Source organism: Zalophus californianus, chromosome 7 (assembly GCF_009762305.2).
Source record: "Zalophus californianus isolate mZalCal1 chromosome 7, mZalCal1.pri.v2, whole genome shotgun sequence".
In the NCBI taxonomy this organism is placed as follows: domain Eukaryota; kingdom Metazoa; phylum Chordata; class Mammalia; order Carnivora; family Otariidae; genus Zalophus; species Zalophus californianus.
In genome coordinates, this window is record NC_045601.1 from 46,702,272 (window position 1) to 46,709,607 (window position 7,336).

Sequence of the window (7,336 nt, forward strand, 5' to 3'; positions counted from 1 at the left end):
TTTACTCTATTAATTTCACTTTTGAGAAACTGGCTCTTCCCTTGGTTCCAAATGATTAAAGTACTTCCATATTTAAAATCACAAAATGTCAATATCTGTGGGCAATGAGACATTTTATAATGAGTGAGGAAAATGATTTTTGAATCCACAAATTTCTCTTTGGCCAGAATTGGGTTATATGTCTAAAACTTCTAGAAGAGACAGAATAGAACTACCATATGATCTTAGATTTACTAAGATCTAGTTCCAAATTTGGGCACAGGGTCACCTGTCTTTGAAAAGGGGCTGGACTTCTTTATGAATCAGATTTCTGTTATCATGGAGGGATAAGAAGAAGGACGCTAGCTGGACAACCAATTGTGTCTGTTCCAATAGAATGAGCACAGTAAGAGAACAGTCAAGGCCTCCAAAATTACATGAAATTTTGTAATTAATTTTTGTATTTGGGTGAGAAGAATTAAAGAGGTCAAAGGTTAAAGTTGTATGGGAGTATCCTTTATAGAATAAGTTTATCAAAAACATCTGATGGGGAAAGGTAGGAGAGCAGTGATATACTTAGGTAGAAAATTGCTAGAACAGTAGAAGAATTTTTCCCCTAAGTAAAAGAAACATGGATATTTTTACTCAGAAGTACTGTCAAGGAAAAGACCAGAGACTACAAAAAGGCAACTTAATTGCCAGAAAAGGAGTCTAGAGTAGGGCTTTTCAATATGTAATGTGCATACAAAACGTGACCAGAAGGATCATGACCAACCTTATCCTCAATATGTATCTCAGTATAGAGTGTGATGCTTTGTGTTGAGACTGGGTTTTGTTGAAGGGAAAGAGGGCAGAGAGCCTGTGAAAACTGGGTGTCTGCTAAGCAAAGGAGTGAGGAGAAAAATCTGCAAGGCCAGAGCTCTTTTTCTTAATTTTTAAAATTTAAATTCAATCGACATATAGTGTATTATTAGTTTCAGAGGTAGAGTTCAGTTATTCATCAGTTGCATATAACACCCAGTCCTCATTACATCAAGTGCCCTCCTTAATGCCCATCACCCAGTTACCCCATCTCCCCACCCACCTCCTCTCTAGCCACCCTCAGTTTGTTTTCTATGGTTAAGAGTGCTCATGGTTTGTCTCCCTCTCTGATTACATCTTGTTTCATTTTTCCCTTCCTTCATCTATGTTCCTCTGTTTTGTTTTTTAAATTCCACATTTGAGTGAAATCATATGGTAATTGAAAGACAGAGCTCTTGACAACTAACTTTAATTGTTTACAATGGCTAGAAATTTTTTTTTTTAGAAAGAATTTTTTTTAGCGAAGGTGGAAGAGTGGCATGCATGCTTTAAAGAATACCTTAGGTTTACTTTCAACATAATTCACACATAAGAACCTAGCTTGATAATAATCAAACTATTTCAAACTTTTTTAGTTTTACCAAAAGAACAAGAGAGAGAGAGAAAAATGGAGAAATAAATAATTTAATTTACCACTTATACTCTAAGATTCTATAAAAGTGATACATTGTAAGCCCTGGGTTATAGCTGAGGTTAGCCTTCTTAATTTTCCATATATTAAGAAATCAACTTTTTAAAGATGTAGATGTGAAATTGCAAAGTCCTTTATATGAAATATTTTAAATTATAGTAAAAAATCCAATAATCATAAGTTTACATAAGTAAGGGATTCTTTTGTTCTTTGTACACTCTAAAAATTGTAGCTTTGAACAGGTTTACATTTCATCTAAGCCACTGATAAATTGTGTGGAAGTTTGTGTGTGTGTTCAAAATATATGAGGTGACTCATATTGATTAAGTGTCTAAAAGCCATAGTTTAAAAAGTATGGCTCTGAAAAGAGAGAAGAGAAAAGGCTATGAGAGCTATTTTTAAGAATAGGAGTTTTAATGTAAAAGTAAGAGTAGACTCAGAGGTTCCTAGAGAAGCAGACACCAGTGGATAAAATTTATAAGATGGCAGTTTTTGACTTAATAGAAGGAAGAAGATTTTAACAATTTAAAATTCTCAACAAATGATTAAGTTGTTTTCAGTGGAGGCAAGCCTTGATCTCTTGAAGGCTGACTGACCATCTGCCCAGGACATTATAGAGGAGATAGATTTATTGATGGCCAGGATAAAATGGATTCTAACTTTCCATTTAATTTAATGATATCAAGCTATATGTATGGATGTGGTCTTCAAGTTTCTCCTCTTATGAAATTTTACTCCTTAACCAGGGTTAAACACATGAAATTCAATAAACAGAAAATACAAACGTGATTACATTAGTATGGGTAACAGCAAAATTTAGAGAATATCATTAAAATGTTCCTATGCCAATTAACCTTTCAGAAGTATATTTTCTGGGCCTGAATCTGGATACCTGGGATTTGTTGAAGTGATCAAAACAAGGCAATTATACTACAGTTCCTGTGCCTATTTTCCTGTTTCTCTCACTGTTGATTGATTGGAAAAGTGTTTCTCTCAAATGATCTGTTGGTAGTATTTTTATGCTGTTCATTTGAAGAACTAGTCTAGATTATATAAAAGGGCCTAAGGCTTAGCCATATATACATTGCTAATCACTCAAGTATTAATAAATACCTGTGAGATGAAGATGAAACCACAGGGGAATTAATGTTAGTTTATAAAATTGATGAGCTTACTTCATGTTCCAAATAGCTTTACATTTATCCCTATTAGTTTATGCAGTTACAAGGAATCATGATTTTTCACATTGTTTTTATTTCAATTTTTTTCCTTTTTTCCTTTTCAAGCAATCTTCTGGCAAAGATAAACATGAGAACAAATTCTATACCATATATTCATAATGGTCAACACATACAATGACTACAAATTGTACAATAGTGGAGGGAGAGGTGTGGGAGGTTATTTTATCATGAGAGAATGTCTTCCAATTATTACGCAGAGTGATCAGTTTTTAGACCAAAGTGAAGGTAAACTACATATGTTAAACATCGTACATTTTTTATTCAAATTTAATGGGCCTTTTTTACCTTGTGAAGTTCAATTCATTGTAGCACATATTTTTCTTTGTTTTTGAGCATAGTTTTGGTAAACTTGTACAAGAAATGGGGGTGTCAGTGTGGATAAGATGGTTCCTGTCTTCTTGTAACTCAGGGTCTTATGGAGGTGAAAGTCACAGGAATAAATGTTTAAGTCATAATCAGTTAAATAAAATGTTAGAAAGGATCCAGGGGCTGTGCAGAAGATCTAGAGTAGTCATGGCTAAGCTGAGTTTTGAGGAATATATAAAAAGCATGGTTATGATTTAAAGACTATGAGTTGTAATTTTATCATGGCTATGGTATTCATGCAAATTTCTTTATTTAAAAAATTACACTTATGAAATTGTGTGCAAAACATAGCACATTATAAGGAGGAAAATCACAAATTTTCTTGCTAATAAAGTCTGTAGAGCAAACTGACATAGCAAATGGAATGTAAAAGTCCTTTGAATTCAAACAAATATAACTTAATTAAATACATTTTTATAGTTTTTTTTTACTTTTCCCTAATTATAAAAACAATTCTTGTACATTGCATAAAATTTGAAAGATGCAAACAAATCGAAGTACTGCCAAAATCAAACTTTTCACCTAGAAGTTGGGAAACAAATATCTTATTTTGTAATTTCACACTCACAATTCCTTGTTTACTAAAAGATCATCACCATCATACTACAAATATTTAGTATGTATCAAGGTATGTTACAACTTTTACAGGTATTTACTTATTTAAGTTTTAAAACTCCTTTATAATGTAAGTACTAAGTACTGATATTACTCTCATTTTAAAGAAGAGAAAACTGGGACATTGAATACTATGATTGTCCAATATAGTTTCAAAAATGAAGATTAGACAAATTCTGCATTCTTTTTCAGCTCTAAAAGTAACAAGAGAGTCTAAAAGATCAGAAACTGTGGAAAATACCTCATGAAAGTGGTCAAGATCAGATTGAAGGGAGAAATAGTATCCTGAGATACATGAGGTTGCTTAAAGAGAAAACTATCTTTTAATTTATTTTTCACAGAAGCAATATTGAGGAAGTTCCATGTGATAGAAGCATCTAGCAAGAATGAAATTGACTGAGGCAATTAAGCAGTATCAACCAGGGAGATCAATTTTCTATATATCCTCCCAATTCCTTTGGGTGGAAATTATTGAAAGGATTGTTCTAGCTTAAGTAGTAGGTGCTATTGAAATAAAAAGGCAGAGGGGTGGGCTTCAGATGGCTTGCTGTTGAGTGGAAAAGTGGGCAGTATATAAGCCTAGAAGATCAGCTGCCAGGGTACTAGATACACATTGGTCACTGTAACTATAGAACAAATATCAGCAGGTAATTTCTCTCATAAAATAAGCAGACTATGCCAATAGAGGGTACTTCCAGCATAGTCAGTGATCTATTGAGCAGATGAAATCAGAAATTGAAATTGCTAGAAATCTGTGTAATGCTAACATCATGAGAGATAACAAACTAAAGAACTTAAACTTGAGGAAATAAATTTATCCAAAAATGAGAAAAGGTCTTTAAATTTAAATTTTATATCTTCAGAGAAATAAATTATTTTATTGTAGAAACAACTTGTAGAGATTTGGGAAATATGTTTCAATTGATATAAAATTTAATATAGAGTCTAAATAGCAGAACAGAGGGAGCAAAAGGATCAATCAGTATCTTGAAGATTTGTCTGCCAAATCAACCTAAAATATGGGACAAAGGGATAAAGTGAAAGTATATACAAAATGAAAAGGAAGGAAAAAATGATCAAGAGGTACATAAATATGTTTATTAAAAGCTCCAGAAGAGAAAATAGGAAGAATGGTATTGAAGCACTATTTGAAAAAATTGGAATTACCAGGAATGATGTCATCAACATGGCAGAATAAGAGTTTTTCACCGTATTTCTGCCATAGAGCACCAGTTTAGACAACCATCCATTGATGAGAGACCCTTTCTTAAAGTCCAGGAGTCCAACAGAGGAATTCCAGTAGAATTCCCTTGGAGCAAAAACATATGAGATTAGAGGCACTGGAGAGGGTAGGAGGAACAGTTTTACTTTATCTGTATCACTTTTTCCTTTAGGTGGCACTGCTCAGTGCCAACAGACACCTTGGCCAGTAATTCTCCCTGGAGTGAGAGCTCATGAGTGCCCAACTTTCCCAGCAGTGCAGGATGTTGCCAAAGAAACTTACTTCTTTCTTGCCCCATCCAGAATACTGAAGTGCAGTGCACAACTGGGGGCTTGGAGCAGCTGGGATTACAGCAGACAGGGCTAAAAATTGAATTTGGTTGCATGTAAATAAATGAAAGACAGTAACCTGGAAAAATTAGACAGTCCTGCACTCATCCAGCAGTAACACAAAGTCCCAGATCCTGTTTGTTTCCTCTCTGTCACCCACAGATGTTCTTTCCTTATCTTGTAGAAATGTTCCAGTTAGGAAAAATGAGGAAGTGTGAGGAACATAAAAGCTCCTTTCATCTGAGTCTACTCCCTTTTTATGAACCATTGGTGGTCATGTTGATTTTTGCTTATATATTACAGTTTTGCTTATAGCCTTTTAGGTGGTGAACTGAAAAGGATCAACACATTTAAGGCAGTGCCATTCACATTATAGCCATGTACTAGACTTAAGGAAATACAAACAAGTTAGTCTTTAGAATTCTCTTCAGCGACACTGGATGCAAGACCATGATGGAATAATATTTTTCAAGTACTAAAGGAAAATCTTTACTTCTAGAATTCTTTATCCAGAAAAACTCATTTTTTTGAGAGTTTAAAAACACATTATGTAACCAACTAAGACTCAAAAAGTTTACCACCTTCAGACTTTCTTTGAAAAAAAAAAGTTTAACATTAAAAAATCAATTAGGATTACCCATTATATCAACAGATTAAAAAAGAAAAAGTACATGATTATATCAATAGATGCAGAAAAAGCATCTGACAAAATCAAACAACTTATTCATGATAAAAACTCCAAGTAAAACTAAGAATAGAAGGAAACTTTCTCAACTTGATAAGGACTACCTACAGAAAATCTACAGCTGGTATCATAATGGTGAAAAACTTGAAGATTTCCCTCTAAGATTAGGTATAAGGCAAGGATGTCTCCTCCCATAACTCCTTGTCAACATCATACCTGAAGTCCTTGCTAATGCAATAAGGTAAGAAAAGGAAATAAAAGATGTACAGATTAGGAAGGAAGGCATAACACTGTCTCTGTTTGCAGATGACGTGATCAGCTATGTAGAAAATCAAAGAATTGACCAAAAAAAAACCCTCCTGGAACTAATAGATAATTATAGCAAGGTTGCAGGATATAAGAATAATATAAAAGAGTCCATCTTTTTCCTACATACCAACAATGAACAAGAGGAACTTGAAATTAAAAACAGTATCATTTATATTAGCATCAAAAAAAAAAAAAACCTAGGTAAAAATCTAACTAAATACGTACAAAATCTATGTGAGGAAAACTACAAAACTCTGATGAAATCAAACAAGAACTGAATAAAAGAACTAAATAAATGGAGAGCTATTCCATAGTCATGGATAAGATTTCTTTCTTGTCATACAATCTATTGTGTGGGTGCAGACTTAAAAAATTTGACAACATGCATTTATTAAACAACAACAAATCTTGTTTTGCCAAAGGTAACAATAACAAAATTAGCATGCAAACAACAGAGAGAGAGAATATATATAATATATATGTATTAATCCAAAATATATAATAAATATCATTAATAAATTTATATAGCTATAATAGATTTTATATATTTATACAACTCAATAGAAAAAGTGGTAGAGTGTACAATCACTTTACAGAAAAGAAAATAGGAATGATCAGTAAACATATGAAACTATATTCAACCTCACTGATAGTCAGAAATATTAAAATAGAAATAAAAATAAGATATTTATCAGTTTTGAAAAAGTTATAATTATAAATTATAAATATCTACAATGTTAAAACAGTCATGGAAAAATTATTCTCTCTCTTTTTCTTTAAAGATTTTATTTATTTGACAGAGAGAGGGAGCACAAGCAGAGGGAGCAGTGGAGTGAGAGGGAGAAGCAGGCTCTCCACTGAGCAGGGAGTCCAATGTGGGGTTTCATCCCAGGATCCTGGGATCGTGACTTGAGCAGAAGGCAGACGCTTAACCAAATGATCCACCCAGGTGCTCTGGGAAAGGTTAGTCTCATAAAATGCTGATGTGTTCCAACTTTGGTGAGCAATTAGCTGGAAATCTAGTAAAATTGAAAATGCTCACAGCATTTGTATGCCAATTTGTTTTTCTGAACACAAGTCCTGCCATGTTTAAATATG